Below are 22,500 nucleotides of genomic sequence, written 5' to 3' on the forward strand. Positions count from 1 at the left end.
CACAACGAACTACACCCCGCAACTGGCAATGTAGAAGCTTTGTTGGACTGGACAGAAAGTGGGGAAAAGCGGGCATCGAGCGGCTACCTTCTACCAAAGCTGTGGCACCACTAATGAACTGAGAACAGGATTTATAGTGTTGGGCAAGATGCGACAACGTGTGATCGGGTGGCAGCCAATCAACGCAAGGATGTGCATGTTAAGAGATAAGGGCCGTTTCTTCAACTACAGCATCATCAACGTCCACTGCCCACATGAAGAGAAATCCGATGACGAGAAAGAAGCGTTCTACGCGCAGTTAGAGCAAAAATACGATGGTTGTTCGCTGCGTGACATGAAAATCGTTGCCGGTGACATGAACGCGCAGGTAGGAAGGGAGGAAATGTACAGACCGGTAATCGGGCGAAACAGCATGCACGCCGTATCGAATGATAACGGCCAACGATGCGTAAACTTTGCAGCCTCCCGTGGTATGGTAGTCCGAAGCACCTTCTTCCCCCGCAAAGATGTCCACAAAGCCACCTGGAGATCACCCGACCATCAAATAAAAAACCCAGATTAATCCATTTAGTGGTGATAGCGCCTTTCTCGTCGAATATGTACTCTAAGATATTTCCGTCGCCATAAGCCGAAGTGTTCCTAAATCCTGAAAATACTCTAGAACGGAACAAATATCATTTTCTTCTTTTGTCACAGTGCTCGTTCGTCAATGAGTGGATGGAGTTGATGAATAATAAATGTATTGAATGAAAAAAATACTCAAACAATGAGGCAAAACCGCTTAATTCATCGGGTTTGGTAAGAAATTTTCCTTAAAATTTAAAAATTTGTTGGTTTATTCATTTGTGCCCTTCCTCAGAATGTTGAATTCCGATCCAAAACTTCCAAGGGGGGACCCCTCTTGGCTTAAGAGAAAATCGAAATTTGTGTCAGCCTTGTTCATAAAAGCAAGAACCTTATCAAAGCCATAATCGAATTTGGAAACTTATTGATGGCTCATATTCCTATGTTATGTATTATTTTAAACGTATAAGCAGAGCTGAAAAATATTAAACCTCTCAGTTGATTGCTTGACCACCTTTACTAGAACTGGATGCCGAACATTATCAAGACATTTCAGTTTTTTTTTTCTGCACAGTTTAGCCTTTATTTTATTAATATTGGTTATGCTGCCGTTCTACGCATGATTATCACATGTTATATGGGATTCCCATATAACATGGGACAATTGGGCGTGGAACGGTAGTATAAGATAGATGTAAAATTTGACAAAAAAGTGCAAGCAAGTAAAATTTCTCATAATAAAACCCATTCAAATTTCAACCGTGTTACAGAGCGCGATGGCTCAACCAGTTGCATCAAAATTGTGCGCAGTAATTTAAGTGCTATAAAATTAAAATTTTCCCATACAACGTTGATTCATTCTACTGTATAAATACGCCTCAGGAAAATGGTGGGATTTGACATGATCGCTTAAATTTTTATCAAGATTATGTTCTTCCACGCATATGTATCGCTTGCATCGATTTTGTTTTGTTGTAATTTGAGCGATGCATCTAATCCTGATTCTGCAACACTGCCGGTAATCTTAGGTGTGGTCAGAGCTTGGGTCAAAGACTGTTTTCCTGCTGCCCGTTTATCTGGTTATCGAACATTTTTGATGTTTTGATATTTCGCATGCATGGGTTTGGTTCACTTTTTTAAACTGGCCACTTCCGGCGAGACATCTGGAAACGGTTCCGGAACACAACCGGTTCAGATATGTTATTTAGAGGATAGATTAGTGATTATCGGTGATAAACAGCTTGTTTAGCGCTAAGCGTTTCGACCTACTATTCTTCGGTCATCATCAGACGCATTCAGCAGGATTCACCCCTTCAACTTCGTCAGTTTACTATATTAGCGATTCAGATATGGTCTGAAACTATTTTCCTGCTTACCATTAATCTGATTACCGATAAAGCCACTATTTGGTGTGTCGCATGTCTGGGCTCGGTTTACTTTTTAATTGGCCACTTCCAGCGGGACACCTGAAACCTGTTCCGGAACACAACCGGTTCAGATATAGTCTGAAACTTTTTGCCTGCTTACCGTTCATCTGGTTATCGAAAAAGCCGCTCTTTGATGTGTCACATGCCTGGATTTGGTTCACTTTTTTAATTGGCCACTTCCGGCGGGAAACCTGGAACAGGTTCCGGAACACAACCGGTTCAGATATGGGCTAAAACTATTTTACTGCTTACCGTTCATTTGGTTATCGCAAAAGCCGCAATTCGATGTGTCGCATGCCTGGGTTTGTTTTATTTTAATTGGCAACTTCCAGCGGAACACCTGGAACCGGTTCCGGAACACAACAGATTCAGATATGGTCTGAAACTATTTTCCTGCTTACCGTTCATCTGGTTATCGATACAGCCGCTATTTGATGTGTCGCATGCATGGGTTTGGTTCAGTTTTTTAATTGGCCACTTCCGGCGGGAAACCTGGAACCGGTTCCGGAACACAACCGGTTCAGATATGGTCTGAAACTATTCTCCTGCTTACCGTTCATCAGGTTATCGAAAAAGCCGTTGTTTGATGTGCCGCATGCATGGCTTTGGTTCACTTCTTTAGTTGGCCACTTCCGGTGGGACACCTGGAACCGGTTCTGGAACACTACCGGTTCAAATATAGTATGAAACTACTTTCCTGCTCACCATTCAATTGGTTATCGAAAATGCCGCTATTTGACATGTCGCATGCATGGGTTATGTTCACTTTTATATTTGGCCACTTCCGGCGGGACACCCGGAACCGGTTCCGAAACACTACCGGTTCAAATATAGTCTGAGACCATTTTCCTACTTCCCGTTCATTAGATAATCGAAAATGCAGTGGTTTGATGGGTCGCATGCATGGGTTTGTTGCATTTTCATATCTGGCCCCTTCCTGGGGTACCGGTCCGGAACACCTAAATGGCCATAACTCCGGAACGGCTGGACCGATCTGAACCATTTTCAATAGGAAACAATGGGGCAATATATCGCGTCGAATGAACCATCGGTCGTTGAAATCGGTTCATATTTACTATCTAAAAATGAGGTGACCTTTTTGTACACTCAACTCGTATAAACTCGTCGAGCTGAGTCGATTGGTATATAACACTTGACCCCTCCGCGGGCTCTATCAAATTTTCGTTTTTGGAGTGAACATATAGCCTTTCGGTACATTTTGGTGTACGAGAAAGGCAAAAACCCAAATCGACCACGTTCTAATCGACGGTAAATTCTTCTCGGATATATAACCAATGTCCGCACATACCGCAGTGCGAATATAGATTCGGATCACTACTTAGTCGCTGAATGCATGCGCTCAAAACTTTCGACAGTTATCACCACACGTCGAAGTCGAACGCCGCGGCTCAACATCGAGCAACTTCGTAACGTAGAAGTGGGTCAAGACTACGCGCAGCAGTTAGCAGTGGCCCTACCAACGGAAGAGCAGCTTGGCGCAGCTACACTTGAAGATGGTTGGAGGGACATCCGATCCGCCATAGGTAGTACCTCGGCTACAGCACTAGGCTTCCTCTCCTCTCCTCTTCTTGGCGTAACGTCCTCACTGGGACAAAGCCTGCTTCTCAGCTTAGTGTTCTATGAGCACTTCCACAGTTATTAACTGAGAGCTTCCTCTGCCAATGACCATTTTTGCATGTGTATATCGTGTGGCAGGCACGAAGATACTCTATGCCCAAGGAAGTCAAGGAAATTTCCTTTACGAAAAGATCCTGGACCGACCGGGAATCGAACCCGTCACCCTCAGCATGGTCATGCTGAATACCCGTGCGTTTACCGCCTCGGCTATATGGGCCCAGCACTAGGCTTCGCGACTCCGAATCACAGAAACGACTGGTACGACGGCGAATGTGAACAGTTGAAAAACGAGAAGAATGCAGCATGGGCGAGAATGCTGCAACACCGTACGAGAGCGAATGAGGCACGTTACAGACAGGCGCTGAACAGGCAGAACTCAGTCTTCCGGATGAAGAAGTGCCAGCAGGAAGAACAAGATCACGAAGCGATGGAAGAGCTGTACCGCGCTAATGACACACGAAAGTTCTACGAGAAGCTGAACCGCTCGCGCATAGGCTTTGTGCCACAAGCCGGCATGTGCCGAGTTAATCACGGGAATATTCTCACGAGCGAACGTGAGGTGGCCGAGAGGTGGCGGCAGCATTACGATGAGCACCTCAATGGCGACGTTGCAAGTACCGAAGGTGGCGTGGTAACAGATCTAGGAGTATGTGCACAGGACGAAAGACTTCCGGCCCCTGACCTTCAAGAGATTGAGGAGGAGGTTGGCTGGTTGAAAAACAACAAAGCCGCTGGAGCAGATCAACTACCAAGCGAACTTCTAAAATACGGTGGAGAAGCACTGGTGAGAGCACTACACTGGGTCATTACCAAGATTTGGGAGGAGGAAGTATTACCGGAAGAATGGATGGAAGGTATCGTGTGTCCGATCTACAAAAAGGGCGACAAGTTGGATTGCGGGAACTACCGCGTGATCACACTACTGAGCACTGCCTACAAGATACTCTCTCAAAATTTATGCCGCCGTCTATCACCGATTGCAAGAGAGTTCGTGGGGAAATATCAGGCTGGATTTATGGGTGAACGCGCTACAATAGACCAGATGTTCGCCATCCGCCAGGTGTTGCAGAAATGCCGCGAATACAACGTGCTCACACATCATTTCATCGATTTCAAATCGGCGTATGATACAATCGATCTAGAACAGCTATGGCAGATTATGCACGAATACGGATTCCCGGATAAACTGATACGATGATTCAAGGCGACGATGGATCGAGTGAAATGCGTAGTTCGGGTATCAGGAAAACTCTCGTGAGCGAAGAAAACACGAGTGGAACGATTTTCACGAAGTCCGTTCAGCTGCTTGGTTTCGCTGATGATATAGATATTATAGCTCGTAAGTTTGAGACGATGGCGGAAACGTACATCCGACAACGACAACGACACCAGCAGAGAAATTCAGAGGTACATTGTGGCGGGGAATCGTGCTTACTTTGGACTCCGCAGAACTCTACGATCGAATAAAGTTTGCCGTAACACGAAGTTAACTATATACAAAACGCTGATTAGACCGGTCGTCCTCTATGGGCATGAAACATGGACCCTACGTGCAGAGTACCAACGCGCCCTTGGAGTTTTCGAACGGAAGGTGTTGCGTACCATCTACGGCGGAGTGCAGATGGAAGACGGGACTTGGAGAAGGCGAATGAACCACGAGCTGCATCAGCTGCTCAGAGAACCAACCATCGTCCATACCGCGAAAATCGGAAGGCTGCGGTGGACGGGTCACGTCATCAGGATGTCGGATAGCAACCCGACTAAAATGGTTCTCGAGAGTCATACGACCGGCACAAGAAGACGTGGAGCGCAGCGAGCTAGGTAGGTCGACCAAATGGAGGACGATCTGCGGACCCTACGCAGAGTGCGGAACTGGAGACAAACAGCCATGGACCGAGTGGAATGGAGACGACTCCTATGTACACCAGAGGTCGCCCCGGCCTTAGCCTGATCGGTAAGGTAAATAACATCCACAAGACAAGGTATAAAGGTAGGTATTTCTAAAGCATGAACAGTTCAACACTTGAGTTGTTTTCAACCCACACAATAAAGTCATTCGATAACCTCTCTGCCAGTTACACCATTCAATTGAATTCCCCCACATCATGATCCGGTCATCGGGCGCGGTGGCGTCTGCTGTGTTGTCGATGATTAGATCTAAACCGAGCAGAAGCCAACGGAAAGTGAAAACGTAAATAAACCATTCACATCACCGCCACCACCCGCCGCCATCATCATGAACCGTTGCCAGAGTTGTGGTTTTCTTCAATTTGAAATCGCGCCATGAACAGATACGCTATGATCATAAATGCTCCATACATATTAACCCACGCCAGCACTGACTGGTAAGTATGTATCCATCCATCCATTCGACTAGGAATGCTACCGTAGGTACGCCCGCTGTGACACTCCGTCCGTATGGTGGTAGCTATAATGATGGTTCACAGCGCTAGGCCATTCGGTCATCGGGGGAAGTAGGTATTTTCGCCATAAACATGCGCAATCATAAAGGTGGTGTGTGTACTAAACCGCCGCGCCGCGCCGCGAGCTAAACCACGTGAGTTCCAGTATTGCAGGTTTGTCTTCTCGATGATGCGACGAGTGGTTCCGACGATAACCAGTTTAGCCGGGAAAGATCTTCATTTCACTTTCTTTCGAGTGGCCGGTTGAGACTGCAGAAGTTGCAAGTCAGCAGGTTTCCATTGAACAGCATCAATGAGTAATTGCGGGTTTGATACGGTGACAACTTAGGGTTCACTATTATGTGTTGAGCGGTGTAACGCTTGGAAAAAAATGCTTAGGTTCGACTTGATTTAGCAAACTGACGACCTATTCAAATCGAACCTAGAATCGTTGAAGCATAATATGTTAAGAGAAACTCTGGATTTACATAAATTTTAGACAGAACTTCTTGAAGAATTTCAATCCTAATTTTTCCGGTATTCTAGCGAAATGCACTGCCCCATCTTAGAGTGAGTGCTTGGAGGTCCTCGACGAGCACTGCCTACGTCGATTACCTGTAGAGGACTATCGATCTTTTAGCGTTTTGTACATTTGATGCGGGCCCCCAACGAAATTTGAATAAACTAGATAGTTCATTCGAAACTCTTGCGCAGTTTTACAAACCGTCCATCGTTGCTTTGATCAGCCTACCATTTCCTTCAACTCTTTCGGTAGATATTCGTTTTCCCAGATCCTGATTGTTAACCGGTGCAGACAGACAGTGTGTGAGAGCTGAATCCTTTCCGCCCTCTACTGCACTGCCATAGTCGTTTCATTCGTTACTCCCCGTGCCTACGATCAGTTGCTCATCGAAGTTCTGCTTACATCTTTCAATCCGTCGGTGAAGCGCTCCCCGTCCTTATCCCTGCCTACAGATTTCAGCTCGTGGCATGAAGCCGTCTCGGGATGCGTTCATTCTCTCTAGATCAAATTGTGGCGGTCTCTGGTACTACACCCGAACCTCCGTTTAGGTAACGAGTCCGGACGGGAGGGACTGCCTAAATAGATTTTTTACCTAAATGGATTTCAAGGTTGCAAAGAGGTTTACAGTATGCGGCAGGAAAAAATGCGAAAGTGTTTTTCAACTTCAAACCTCATTTTCGTCCATTTGACATTTAACAATCTATGTTTCAACGTTCCATGATCTATAATAGGCTAGTTTTCTGAAAAGTTAATTAAAAAATTTCCCATTTTGGTCACTAACCTTTACAGGGCGGCGCCTGAAGATGAAGACAACCAGAATTTTCAAACCGCAGAAAATCGCACAGGTCGCTAAATTTCGCATCTGATAAAACAAAAAATTTGATTTTCTCTACAATATCATCAAATATATGTATTTATTTCATCTGGTATGTGAAACTACATGGCTCTGGATCAGTGTGGTCTGGTTGTTCATCGAATTTGAGCTAATTTTGTTACTGTTATAGTCATTTTGTTTAATGACCATTGGGCGCGCAGTTTATTGATATCCGTTTATTAGGCCTACATTATCACATGTTAAACATCAAATGTGTTGATTTTTATTTTTCAGTGCTAGAATATAGACATTGACTGATACACTGTCATGAAAAAATAGTCATATATATCCTATATTTAGCGTGTAATAGTGCCTTGAGCTTTTCGCATTTTTTCCTGCCGCACCCTGTAAGAAGGGCAAGTGGCTTGCAGATGCGAAAGGGAGCGGGTCAAGGCTTTCAGATGTAAAGGGAGGCTGGCCAGAGGCGTTTCCAGGCGTTTCAGGAGGTTACAGAGGGCTTTTAGGGGTTTAAGGTTTGAGGGCTTTTAGAGGTTTGAATTTCACGGAGGTTTCAGAAACGTTTCAGAGTGTCGCAGGTGAATTTTGCGGAGGTTCGATAGGGGTTGTAGAGGCGTTTCAAAGAGTTTCAAGGCGTTTCATGGCCAGGGATAGGGTGCGACTCAAAACTCTTTGCGTGCCGCACACTCTGCTACGAGACAGCACAACAAACTAGAAGGAGACGAGTACGCGCAAACGGTTGTGTGTTGCTCGCTTACTTTGCCGCGCGCTGGAGCTCTCCTGTCTCTCACTCTTTGTCGTATGCACTCTCTCGGTGCATGTCTCCGCGCTTTGCACTTGGCTTGATACTACGCATGATTGGAAAAATTTCGAATCAAACGACCCATCACTTGTCAGCTCTTGACAAGCTTAACAACTTTGCCGAAAACACAAACTCTTCAATTAATTTATTAATTGATTTTTTTCTGTTTGGAGACAAGCACAGTCCCAAGCACCGTGCATTACTCCCTGCGCCGTAGAGCTAGTGCTGCGATTGTCTCTCGCACAATTACGTAAGCTCTCACTCATACGTCTCTTGTCTCTCGGCAAAACGGGAGACGAGCACTTGCGATTGTGTGAAACACACGCTTTTTTCGCACCGCACGGTGCATGCCGCCAATCCCTGTTCATGGCGTTTCAATGCATTTCATGGTGTTTCAGGAGGTTTAAGGGGGGGATTTAAGGGGCTTCAGAGGCTCGCAGGTGAATTTCACTGAGGTTTCATGAGGGTTTCAGAGGCGTTTCAAAGCGTTTCAGACTTACCTTACCGATCACGCTAAGGCCGGGGTGGCCTCTGCTGTACATAGTAGCCGCCTCAATACCACTCGGTCCATGGCTGTTTGTCTCCAGTTCCGCACTCTGCGTAGGGTCCGCAGATCGTCCTCCACTTGGTCGACCCACCTAGCTCGCTGCGCTCCACGTTTTCTTGTACCGGTCGGATGACTCTCGAGAACCATTTTAGTCGGGTTGCTGTCCGACATCCTGATGACGTGACCCGCCCACCGTAGCCTCCTGATTTTCGCGGTATGGACGATGATTGGTTCTCCTCCGAGCAGCTGATGCAGCTCGTGGTTCATTCGTCTTCTCCAAGTCCCGTCTTCCATCTGCACTCCGCCGTAGATGGTACGCAACACCTTCCGTTCGAAAACTCCAAGGAGCGTTTCAGAAGGTTTCTGATAAATTCGAGGGTTCTTAAGAGGCTCCCAGGTGAATCTCACGGAGCTTTCATGAGGGTTTCAGAGGCGTTTCAATGCGTTTCACAGAGGTTTAAGGGGGCGTCAGAGGATCTCAGGTAAATTTCACGGAGGTTTTATAGGGATTTCAGAGACGTTTCAGGAGGTTTCACAGGGGTTTAAGGGGGCTTCAGAGGCTCTCAGGTGAATTTCACGGAGGTTTTACAGGGGTTTTAGAGGCATTTCAAAGCGTTCCAATGCGTTTCAATGCGCTTCAGGGCGTTTTAATGCGTTTCAGGAGGTTTAGGGGGCCTTAAGAGGGCTTGCTCGCAGGTGAATGTCAGGGAGGTTTCAGAGGCATTTCAAAGCTTTTCAAGTCATTTCAATGCGCTTCAGAGCGTTTCAGGGCATTTCGAAAGGTTTGACAGGAGGCTTAGGGGGTTTCAGAGAGTCTCATGTGAATTTCACGGGAGTTTTATTGGGGTTTCAGAGGCAAGCGTTTCAAAGCATTTAAAGGCATTTCAATGTGTTTCAGGAGGTTTCACAGGGGTTTTAGGGGGCTTCAAAAGCTCTCAGGATAATTTTACTGAGGTTTTACATATAGGGATTTTAGAGGCGTATCAGAGTATTTCAAAGCGTTTCAAGGTGTTTCAAGACGTAACAGTGAATTTCTCGTAAGTTAATAGGGGTTTCCGAGGCGTTTCAAAGCGTTTCAACACATTTCGAAGCATTTTAAGACGTTTCAAGGCATTTCAAGGCGTATTAAAGCGTTTCAAGATGGTTAAGGGGGCTCAGAGGCTCATGGGGTTTCATTGTGATTTCGAAGGCATTTCAAAGCGTTTCAAGCTGTTTCAATGCGGTTCAGGGCGTTTCAGGAGGTTTCAGAGTGGTTTAAAGGTGGTTCAGATGCTCTCAGGTAATTTTAATGAAGATTTCATGGGAGTTCTAGAGGCGTTTCAATGCGCTTCAAAGCGTCTCAATTGTCTTCAGAATGGTTTCAGGGGAATATAGAAGCCCATTAGAAACAACCAAATACGTTATTGGATTCGATGACCTATACTCAAGGAAGTTCTTGGGGATCCTCAAACTGTCAATGAACTTACCACTTGATAGCTCATGAGGCTGTGTAAGCATAAATTTCATTTATAATGCTCAAATAGATCACTAACTACACTTGTAGATCAGATGGCCTTGACTCCAGGGTGTTCTCGGATACTCCCATACAATCATCGAACCCCCTACTTGATAGAATTGGGGCTGTGTGAGTATAAACCTCATTATTTATGCTCTTAGATACAACTAGTAGCCCTCGTAGATTCGATGACCTATACTCAAATGTTCATCGAACTCAAAACTTGATATATTATAGTTGCCCGTGTAGCTGCCGGCTTAGAATAGCACTACGGACCACCTGTTCCGGTGGTAAGAGTCCACCAAACAGGTAACCCCAATCCAAGGTGTCAGGCGATCCGTGCTGAGGGATGAATGGTTGAGGGGGTTTAAAATATGCTCGATCTTTAACGGAGCCCGTAGCGTGGGTAGATCGCCTTTTTGGGTTGCGTTGCGCTGAAAGATCTACCAAACCGAACCCTAGTCCTAACTGCTTCCAACTAATGGAACAGCATAACTTAGTAATCAAAGGAAACACTTTGGTCCTTATTACATTTTACACCTTGTTGAAAGTGATAGGTCTCGGTTTTAGGTGTGGCCGAGATAGACCTTGAAACAGGGACAAATGGATTAGTATTCCTAATCTTTTATTCGGTGTTCACTAGTTTGAAACAGTAAGGACTAGGGTTCCGATGCATGGTCAATATCGGTATCATTTCTTGACTTTATCGTTAGGGGATCAGATTTTGACTAGAAAAGGAGCGTGTTCAAAGCGGAACCTATCAATCAGAATCCTCCCTTGCGATCAAGTTGAAAATGACTACTGTAATAAAACCGAATACTTTATAACTTCTCAATGGTGATAAAGTAATACGACATGCACTATACAAATGACACGGGATATACCACAATAGATTACGTGCGTGTGATGCGACCATGCCTAGGCGAGTCCACCCTAGAAATGGGAGGCCACCGGCTTACTGGTGGACCGACGCGATTGCGGACCTGCGCCGCGCCTGCCTACGGGCTAGGCGGCGGATGCAGCGAGCACGATCAGCAGAAGAAGAGCGAAACGAACGGCGGGTGGTGTTCGCCGCTGCAAAAGCCGCGCTTAAGACCGAGATAAGAGCAAGCAAAAAGGCCTGCTTTGAGGGTCTCTGTCAGAGTGCCAATACGAACCCGTGGGGTGACGCCTACAGGATCGTTATGGCCAAGACGAGAGGTGTGATGGCTCCTACAGAGCAATCTCCAGAGATGTTGGAGGGGATCATTGGAGGACTTTTTCCGCGTCATGATCCTAGTCCTTGGCCTCCTTTCGTAGGACAGCCGGGGACTGGGGCTGGCGATGAGGAGAGGATCACCGATGTGGAACTTGCGGGGATAGCTAAGTCCCTTAGCGTAGGTAAGGCCCCAGGTCCGGACGGAGTTCCGAACCTGGCCTTAAAAGTAGCTATTGCAGAGGCTCTCGAGATGTTCAGGTCTGCTATGCAGAAATGCCTGGACGAGGGAGTTTTCCCAGAAGCTTGGAAGAGGCAGAGCCTGGTACTATTGCCAAAGGCGGGGAAACCACCCGGAGACCCGTCGGCATATAGACCAATATGCTTGATTGACACGGCGGGGAAGGTGCTCGAAAAGATCATCCTCAATAGAATGTTGCGGTTCACCGAGGGCGAAAATGGTCTTTCGAGTAACCAGTACGGCTTCCGGAAGGGGAGGTCCACCGTAGACGCTATCTTGTCGGTTACAAAAACCGCCTTATCGGTTACAAAGCCTAAGAGGAGGGGAATTCGCTTTTGCGCGGTAGTGACTCTGGATGTAAGGAATGCGTTTAATAGCGCCAGCTGGTCTGCTATTGCCGATGCGCTCTTGCGTCTGGGGATACCGGAGTACCTGTACAAGATTCTCGGAAGTTACTTTCAGAATCGTGTACTAGTCTACGACACGGAGGTGGGTCGGAAGTGCTTTCACATAACCTCAGGAGTCCCGCAAGGTTCCATCCTGGGTCCGGTGTTATGGAATGTCATGTACGACGAGGTGTTGAGGTTAGAGTATCCAGTGGGAGTGGTGATTGTCGGATTTGCCGACGACATTACGCTCGAAGTCTACGGTGAAACGATCGAGGAGGTAAAGTTGACTACCAACCACTCGATCAAGGTTGTGGAGGCGTGGATGCGGTCCAGGAAACTGGAGCTGGCTCACCACAAGACAGAGGTGACGGTTGTTAACAACCTGAAGTCGGAGCAGCAGACGGAGATCAGTGTAGGAGACTGTACTATCCTGTCAAAGCGCTCCGTCAAACACTTGGGCGTGATGATCGACGATAAGCTTACCTTCGGTAGCCACGTCGATTATGCCTGTAAAAGAGCCTCCACAGCTATTGCGGCACTGTCCCGGATGATGTCCAATAGCTCTGCGGTGTACGCCAGTAAGCGCAAGCTTCTGGCTAGTGTTGCTACATCCATACTTAGGTATGGCGGCCCGGCGTGGGGCACCGCGCTAAGTACTAAATGCTACCGACGGAAGCTGGAAAGTACTTACAGGCTTATGTGCCTGAGGGTTGCGAGCGCGTACCGTACCGTGTCACACGACGCTCTCTGCGTCATTACTGGTATGGTGCCTATCAGCATTCTTATCAGTGAGGACATGGAGTGCTTCGAAATGCGCGGCACAAGAGGCATACGCAGGACTGTCAGGATGGCCTCTATGGTCAAATGGCAGCGCGCGTGGGACAGTTCCACCAAAGGAAGGTGGACCTATAGGTTGATACCGAGGGTAGATAGTTGGATTAATAGGCGCCATGGGGAAGTCACATTCCACCTGACACAGGTCCTTACAGGTCATGGTTGCTTCCGACAGTATCTACACCGTTTCGGGCATGCGGATTCTCCCGAATGCCCAGTGTGCAATGGTTTAGAGGAAACGGCGGAACACGTTTTGTTCGTGTGCCCGCGTTTTCGCACAATGCGTGACCGCATGCTTGCCACATGCGGGGAGGACACAACTCCGGACAACTTGGTCCAGAGGATGTGTAGGGATGAGTTTGGCTGGAACGCCGTTTCAACGGCTATTACACACATCGTCTGGGAGCTACAGAGGAGGTGGCGCGTGGACTCGGAGAATGGCTAGTCCAGATGCAGTACAAGAGGTGGTCCAGGGGTTCGGAGTCGGCTTCGTAGGTCATACCGGTGCCCTGCGGTCGAGATCGACCCTTACAACGATTAAGTGGCCGCGGAGAGGAAGTCCCGGTAGTGGTGCTGTCGTGGCGTCGGTCTACTGGGTTGGATCCGAGCCCGCGGTTGGAAAGGGGTCCCCGGCAAGGGTCGGGGTAGGTGAGATCCTGCTGTCTGCAACCTACGGGTGCATCTGATAGGGCCTGAAGGGTAGTCATACCCTTCCTTACGGGCAGGTCAGATCGGGTTGCACGTGGGCATCAGTTCTTGATGTCCGCTCAGCAGTAGGGCGCGGGCGGGGTTGACCCTGCCCGCCTTCCGAGGACAAAGGGAGTGGCGAGGACCACTCGGGAAACTGGCTAAGCGCCAGCATGCTACCGTGATGGACTCTCCAAAGCGAGTCATCGATGTTCGTTGCTGCAGGCTACGCAGCTAACCTTGTGGGTGCGATGTGTACTAGCCCCTCTCTGAAGCAATACCTTCTTGGTGGTTCCGGAGAGACGTAGGGTCTGGCGACCATAGGAATGGTTTAGTGGGTACGAGGAGAGAGTAGTCCTGGATTTTACTTTTGTTGTAGAAGACGGCCTGTCAGACCTACACTACCCTAACCTTCTGTTAGGGTGTCTGTTGAGCAGATTATCCCCCTATGGTTTAGAAGGAAAAAAAAAAAAAATACCACAATAGATCAAATATTGGTCGCAGTGGTTTATGTTCCGAACAGAGAAAAAAATAGTTATCTGAGGGTGTGTGAGTATGAACCTTAGCCGTAAATCTCTTAGAGACAACCAAATTCGTTAGTAGATCCGATGACCTATACTCAAGGAAGTTCTTGGAGATCCTCAAACTGACAATGAACTCATCACTCGACAGCGCATAGTTGCATGAGGCTATGCAAGCATATATTTCATTCATAATACTCCAATAGATCACTGATTACGATTGTAGATCAGATGACCTTAACTCTAGGGAACTCTCGGATATGCTATACAATCATAAGACCCACCACTTGATAGAACATACATATATGCCTGGGATTGTGTGAGTATAAGCCTCATTCTTAATGCTGTTAGATACAACTAGTAGCCCTCATAGATTCGAAGATCTGTACTCAAGGGAGTTCTTGGAGAACCTTAATGAATCATCGGTAGATCCAATGACCTATAAACAAGGAAGGTCTTGAAGATCTTCAAACTGACAACGAACTCATCACTTGACAACACATAACAACATGTAACTGTGTAAGCATAAATTTCATTCATAATGCTCCAATAGATCACGGATTACGCTTGTAGATCAGATGGCCTAAACTCCAGGGATTTCTCAAATACTCTTAAACTTTTAATTCTTAAACGTCCCTAAAATCTTAATTCTGCCTTTTTTCCATAAACCAAATTTATCTGTAATCTTGAGTACTCCAACTGCTCTACCACTAGGTAGTGGTCAAGGCGTCACGATAGTTCCTGGCGAAATAAATATCGAAGGGGTGCCATCAAATAATCCGATCGTCTATGCTCATTCCCCGTTCCCTACTATGTGATCTGTTATTCTTTCTCACAGTACTCACTTGAAATGTGTTTCCCTACTGCAAACCGATTGAATAACAACAGACACACATCTTCAGCGCGTCTCAAGTGGATGCTTCGCTCGAGGATGTTTACTGACAAAGCCACCTGACGAAAGAGATGTACAATACGGGAGGGAAGGCTGCTGCTGCCGGTGCGCATATTGCATCCCGCGCGATCGCTCCACGTGTTCCTGATTGGTTCTGGGTAACGTCTTTCGCGCGCCGGTAATCTCCTTTCGTCGGAAGCTCATTAAAACGGGGAAAATTGATCGTACGCAATCACGACTGCAGTGGGAAAAACAACGGAAAAAGAACTAACGTCACTCACCAGTTTTGGAATGCACGCAGCAGCATAAGTCCAGCTTGTGTCATGACGATTTCGTTCGACGGCTATGCTATTTTACCTATGACGATCGCATCGAGTACCGGTGTGGTGTCGGTCGGTTCGGTGGGATATTATGACCCATTCATTTTGCAATCATTAGGCTGCCACCGACTGGCAGCCGCAAATGGCCCATCACCGTTGTAGTTGGTAGCATGCTGCTTCTGCTTTCGAGATGTGCGGTTTGAGGATCGGTCGGCGATCGGTCGTTGGCCTCCTCTTTCCCACCTCAACAGCCCGGCCTAGGCCGGATGGACCAAACCCGCGAGACGCAAAGTCAAGGTAAACCACGCAAAGAAAGCATAACTTTGCATGCCGTGGATCTCGGTGCCGGTCGTCGTCGTGGTCATGTTGTCGTCGCAAGATCGCATGATGGCGAAGCAAGATGGATTGACATCCCCTCCACAACGCCGCCGAGCCGAACCGGGTAATAAGTAAATCTGCTACATTGACTCACCACCGTTGCCGTGTGTCACGACAAGTCGAGCGAGGGAAAATGTTTGGCTTTCGTGTAGGCGCATATCGCAATAGGTATGAAGAAATTCAATAACAAAACATGGAAACGGAAAAGAAATTTTACTGTGTGGTAACACTTTGGCAGGGAAGTTCAGCACAGGTATCAGATGATGGATTATAGCCAGGCTTGTAGCCAGGTAAACAGGAGATGACATGTTGGATGATTTTATCTCGCAATTATAGTAAGTTGTACAAAACAAGAAAATTTCTTTCAATAAATCCGCAATCTTTAGTGTTACTAATCGATAAGAAACCTTCCTAACAATCTGGGCAACATCTCTACATAGTTGAATTTGGCCCAAGTATAGAACACTCACTTGGAAAGAGTTACACTCCCTTGTTTTTCCCTCGGTTCAGAAGCCTGCTATCAATACCGTCAATGGAGGACTTTTACCTTGTAGTTGTACCTTAAAGCTCGCAGAATTTAGTGAAGGTCGCACAAGCATTACCATCATCCTTGACTTTCTTCGGCATAGAGTATTTTTGGGCCTGACACACGATATACATATGCAAAAATGGTCATTAACTAGGCAAACTCTCAGTTGTTTAAGTGCTCATTTATAAATGTTCCATTAAAGGTGTTTGAGAATCCCTGCTCTAGTTCATTCCAATCTCGACGGTGGCTACGACATGACAGGGTGATGGACTTTCTGTAGAAAATACGGGGAGACTTTCGTCCACTTCGCAGGCACTGCCTGATCGCTACCAGCTCACAGGAATGGGAAAGTTTCTTCTTACTTTTCGACCTTTTTTCTCATATTTGTGAAATTAGACTGGTCCCTCCAGTGAAGCTGATCCGAACATTTGCTTTTAAATAGCTCACGGTGTGTGTATGGGAAAAGTTTATAACAAAAAAATGGGCATCGTCAAATTTTTCGCTATTCAAAAATAGAGGCTTTCAGCTTTCATTTGCAAAAAAATCCACCGAGGGATCCCGAACAACTTTTTCAGAATACTGTTTTTCCCCATACAAAATGCACGGTTCCAAATTAATCCCTATTTCTACTTAACAAACATACCCAATTTTTGTATGAAAAAGTTCCCCCGATGGAATATTTCGATGTTGGGCTTGAATGAAAACTGGTAGCGTCAACTTTCACGTAGCGTAAAAATTAGCGATGCCCATTTTTTTGTAATAAATTTGTTCTACCAGACACACCGTGAGCTATATACATTTACAAAATGTTCTACAAAGTTGTAGTAAAACTTATTGCTTGAAATGTTTCGGTTTCTATTTGAAAATCTGTTCCTATTCAATACTAGCTGTCTCGGCAAACATCGTACCGCCTGCCTACTGTGTTTTTGACACACAGCTCCATAGTCTTCTATATGGGAGCCCTGCCAGGGCTGCCCTGGAGCCCTTCTTTCCAGAGAGGGATACACGGAAAAATATTATAACCCAAAGAATAAGTTTTAAAAACTCAAATTTGACTAAACTGCTTAAAGTTTTAACTCAAAGTTGGGTTGTTTTCTCCCTCGCCCCACCGCAATGTTGTCGAAAACAAAGAGAGAAGCACCGACGCATCCGCTGCCCGAGCAGGAGAAAATAGCTGAAGAATAACTAACTCAGGTATGGAAAACCGAATACTTACAACCTGAATGAGGTATTAAGTAGCCCTGCATAAGAGGTAAAATACCTAAAATAATAACTGGTGTGTATTCTATGCATAACGCGTGAATAATGACATCAGGTATGGCAATACCTAATTAATAATTGGCAGTTTTTCCATATAAATAGCGATTTTTCCATAATTCAATAATACCTCAAGCAGTCCTCAACACTCGTTGAGGTATTGTATCAATAACTACAAAATACCAAAATAAGTTATTTTCAATACCTGGATAACCGACCAATACCTTGTCTTAGTATGATACCTGATTTTGGTATGCTCCAGTTATGTGGCAGTTATTCGTTCCTGCTCGGGTGCTCTTCCGTGGAAGAAGCCAAATTTGGGTTTTCTTGAGTTAACCCAAATTTGCGTCAATTGAGGCCTCCGTTGGGTGAAAATAACTTACCACTGGGTTAATTTTTTTGCCGCTCTCAAACGAGAACGACTCACTCGGCACTATCGCTGTTTGACGCAAATTTGAGTAATTCCACGGAAGACCGGGATTGCGTCAAAACAACTTAAATTTGGGTTCATTTGTAGTTCCGTGTAGGATGTGACAACAGAAATTCGCCTGCACGGAGAAACTGAAAAACTCAAAATTAGGTACTTTTAAACTCAATTTTGAGTTCTTTTTCATCTCCCTTTTCATGCGCTCTTTCTATTGTTGTCAGAGAGTGAAGAGAGAAACACCCCAACTTTTGCAGTTCCGTGCGTCAAGCCAAAACTGAGTTTCTAGCACAGTACTCAAATTTGAGTGAATACAAGCTAGTCAAAATTTCGGTTGAGTTGAAAAAACTTAAAATTAGGTATTTTTTTCACATGGAAGCAAGCGGGAACAACCCAACAAAAACATCGATTCCATCAACTCAAAATTGGCTTGACGCACGCAACCCCGAAGTTGGGTGGAAAGAACCCACTTTTGGGTAGTTTCGTCTCTCCGTGTGCCTTATTATTTTTTCGTTTGATTTTGTCGAAGACGAAAATCCAGTGCTGCCAATTTACTTTAATCCAAATCTTTCACACAATTTAAAATTAACGATTGAAATTTGGATGCATATTTCGTGCCGTAAATCATTATTTACAATTGGAATAGCATTACTTGCAAGTAAAATTGCTTTCAAATGAAAAGTTCTTTCATTTATAGTGAAATATATCAAAAAATCAAATGATTTTGTACCAAATCAATGAATTCTATCAATGTTTAGATATGCGAGGCACTTTAGATTGATTTACATTTGAAAGCTGACATATTTGAGTCGATTAAACTTGAATAGAAAAATACAACGATTTTGAATATTGGTATCACATGCTAAACCTGCAAACTAGCAACACGGCCATACCAACAACAAAGCGATCTGATCGCAGCAAACGGATACCATTTCCGACCAATCAGCGACTGGTCTCCGTTTGACAGCAAAATGGTCTCGAATCGGCTGACTACGTGACGCATCCTTATCCTAGCTAAGAACCCTCTCCGGCCCCATGCATACAAAATTTCACGCCGATCGGTGCAGTAGTTTCCGTATGCATAAGGGTCAGACAGACAGGCAGAAATTCATTTCTATAAATATAGAAGAAGATAATTTGATGCGTTGATTTTTTCGCAATACTTTCTTCTAATCACTTTTAGAGCATCCAAAAACTCACAATTTTGTCGAGGACGCCAAGTTTGTATCTCATCGATTTATTTTTAAAATTAAATAAAAAGCTTCAAACAAAAAAGATACCCACAATTTTTTCACCATTAATAGAACAGAGTACGATCATTTCCCTTGACAGATTTCAAATCTTGTAGCATCTTTTAATTTTTATTATTTTTTATTGATGTTAAAGCTAGTGTTAAGGGCTTTTCTTTGACAGTTCTTACTCAAAACCAGATACTAAGCATCATATTTAGAAATATAGAACATAGTGGAAATTTTTTCTCAAAAAATTCTTGCATTTTGTACATGAAGACCAGATGATTAGAGCTCTAACGCGGGACATAAATTTGGGAGATTGCATAGTAACATACTCATTTTTGGCCACCCCACTCCCACCCTCCTTGTAGACTTTTGTCCACAAATTTTTCGCTTAAGTCTGGTCAATGTCTAGACCAGAGCAACTCCTCGCCTTCACTATCTCCATTCCTTTGAGTACTTTATGGACAGGCTCTTTTTTATTTTTGTTAACGAAAAAGTTGGAAACAATCATAAACAGTCTTGCCAGAGTCTTCACATAAATCCTAATAATTCAATCTGACCTGCAAAAATGCCTTCAGTATTTCCACAGACAAACAGACGTAACACTTAGAGGAAGTTCATCAAAAACTTTTGCCCGGTGTTATTTTCATGAGCGCACTGCCACCTGTTGGTAGAATCGCGCGCGACACTGTCGGCCATGATGGATTTCGATTTGACGTTTTGCTGACACGCACACTACTACACAAATTGCCTGTAATTTTCGTTTGCATCATTCAGCAACGTGTACACTGGCAAACGTCAAAGCGATCGAACACTAGCGCATCTGGTGGAACGATCGCGTGAATAAAATGAAATTTGAATTGATCGTTAAATGAATGTGCCAAGTCGTTTTGAAGAGTGTTACGTCTGTTTGTCTGTGGTATACTTTTCAACTATTTTTGCAGTACCAATCAAAAGACGATTCTTTTGGCCATCGTTCAATGCAAGGCGACAATCATAATACAAATAAACAGCTGAGATATTAACGAAAAAGAGGGAAACCAAAGAGAGCCTCTCTTCTGCAGATACGACCTTTAGACATGTTTGGCCTGACTTTATTTAGAATTTCTGAAAGTTATAACATACAATGCAAAAAATATGTGATGTTGAAAGGTGGATAAAATGAATTGTATTTTTTCCCAAATTCAATTATGTGTGCAAACAAATCTCAACTGTTATACACTTTCTACACACTAGAAATATCAGCTCAGAGTACAAGCTTGGGCCAGCGCTAGCACGGGAAATGCAAATGCAATTTACTCATATTTTGTGCTCTCCATTTTAGCTCGAAAAAGAGTGAATTCTTTTGATGCGTGCATTTCATTTTCATATCAATGATATTTTAGTTGACTCAAATATTACAGCATGTTACATCCCATATATAACTCTTATGGCAATGTTTTGAACATTGAGTAGAAATTTTTAGAGTGCTTCATTTTAACTAAGCCAATGCGCAAACCCAGCACTGTAATACCTTAGGGGCTGTTCATAAACCACGTAGACCAAAATTTGGTCATCTCAGACTCCCCCTCCCCCCCTCGTAGACTTTTGTCCATACAAAAAATTTGGAATTTGTATGGAGCGTAGACTTTGGCCAGGCCCCCCCTCCCCCCCAAAAAGTCTACGTGGTAAATGAACAGCCCCTTACCTGCCGTGTCTCATAACTTTTTAATTATCGTTTCTGTATTTTATTCCATCACGCTAAGATCTGTTTACCTGTTTTTCTAAAATATTGATGAATATTACTTATATTTTTCATTTCAATTTCGCACATTCGCATTTATAGGTAATATTTTCCCTTATTTGTGTAACAATTAATCATATTTGGTTTCACTTTACCCATATTTGAGTTTTGTTTACGCATATTTGCAAATGTGCACTTTTTGAAACAAAGGTAAACGGATCTTACCGTGCAACCAAATAAAGAAAACTTGATATTTATACATTTCTAGTACTTATACCTATGATGTATAATATGAAAGTTTCACAATTGAACCAGAAAACCCAAAAAGTGAAACATGTGATGAGCAGCTAACAATTTTCAAACAGGCATGGTTTCAAGATTTCAAACGTGCATGGTTTTCTTGTAGCGTTATTACAGTTTCTTGCAATTGGGTTGCTCATTTCTTCAACTAGTCGATCCTTATTATCGAATTGTGCTGAAAACTGTTCGAGAATTCCGTACGATTCTTTAGCGATGTTGGGATTGCACGCCAAACTGGACCAAAATCCAAATTTGCATTTGGGGCAAAGCTGACAAATAGTTTCCTATGACATAGGTCATTAGCCTGGTACACGGTTTATATGGGAAAATATAAAAAATGGGAAAACTCCAACTCCTGTATACTTTTTGAGTTCCATTTTGGTCCCATATCAACTGTGCAAAATTTCAGATCGATCGAAGAAACTATATTTTAGCGCCCGCCATTCTTAGTTTTTCATACGATTTACTATGGGGAAAATTTACTGCTTCAAAAAAAATCGCTTGAGGTCACTCATTGATCCCTAAAAATAAGTCGTTGAATGATTTCTGTAGATAACTTCACGAGGAATCAGACCTCCAAAGACCGCAAAGCGATGCGACATTCGTGGAAAAAGTTATTAAGCCTTACCCGATCGATAAAATGACGAGATTTTATTATTTATTGTTATTCCTTACATGTTAAACAGCGTTGGCATGTCATTCGGTTTTCAGTCAATAACTTTTTCCACATGCCTTAGATCGCTTTGCGGTCTTCAGAGGGTTTGTTCCTCGTAAAATTTCCAACAGAAATCATTCATCGGTATATTTTTAGGGGATAAGGGGCAACCTGTGGCGATTTTTCTTTGAATAATTGATATTCCTCATAGTAAATCGTATGAAAACTTAAAACGGCTGGCGCTAAAATACAGTTTCTCCGATCGAGCTGAAATTTTGCACAGTTGATGTGGGACCAACATGGACCTCAAAAAGTGTACAGGAGTAAAATGTCTTTTTGTGTCCCACGCTAAAGGTCATATCAAAACATCGATTTGAAACTGATTTCAGGTATCGAAGTAAAGCTTTAAACATCGAAGTGGCTTAGAAAAAAAAAGTACTCTTCCATATAAAATTCAGAAACCAATAAGTTTATGTTTATACACTTTTTAATTTGTACCCCGCTTATTCGACATATGTTGAATTAAAAAGTGTTCAAATGTCCCAAATGTCACAGCGATGTACACTGTAAATGCAAAAAAGTTTGATATTGCGCTTATATTCGCACCGTTAGCAGCTCCTCTTGCTGCCGCTAATTCCGGAAGTTCTGAGTTTGTGCTATTCGAAACTCAAACCGCCTGAAGACCAACCG

This window comes from Aedes albopictus, chromosome 2, assembly GCF_035046485.1.
Source record: "Aedes albopictus strain Foshan chromosome 2, AalbF5, whole genome shotgun sequence".
Taxonomy (NCBI): Eukaryota; Metazoa; Arthropoda; class Insecta; order Diptera; family Culicidae; genus Aedes; species Aedes albopictus.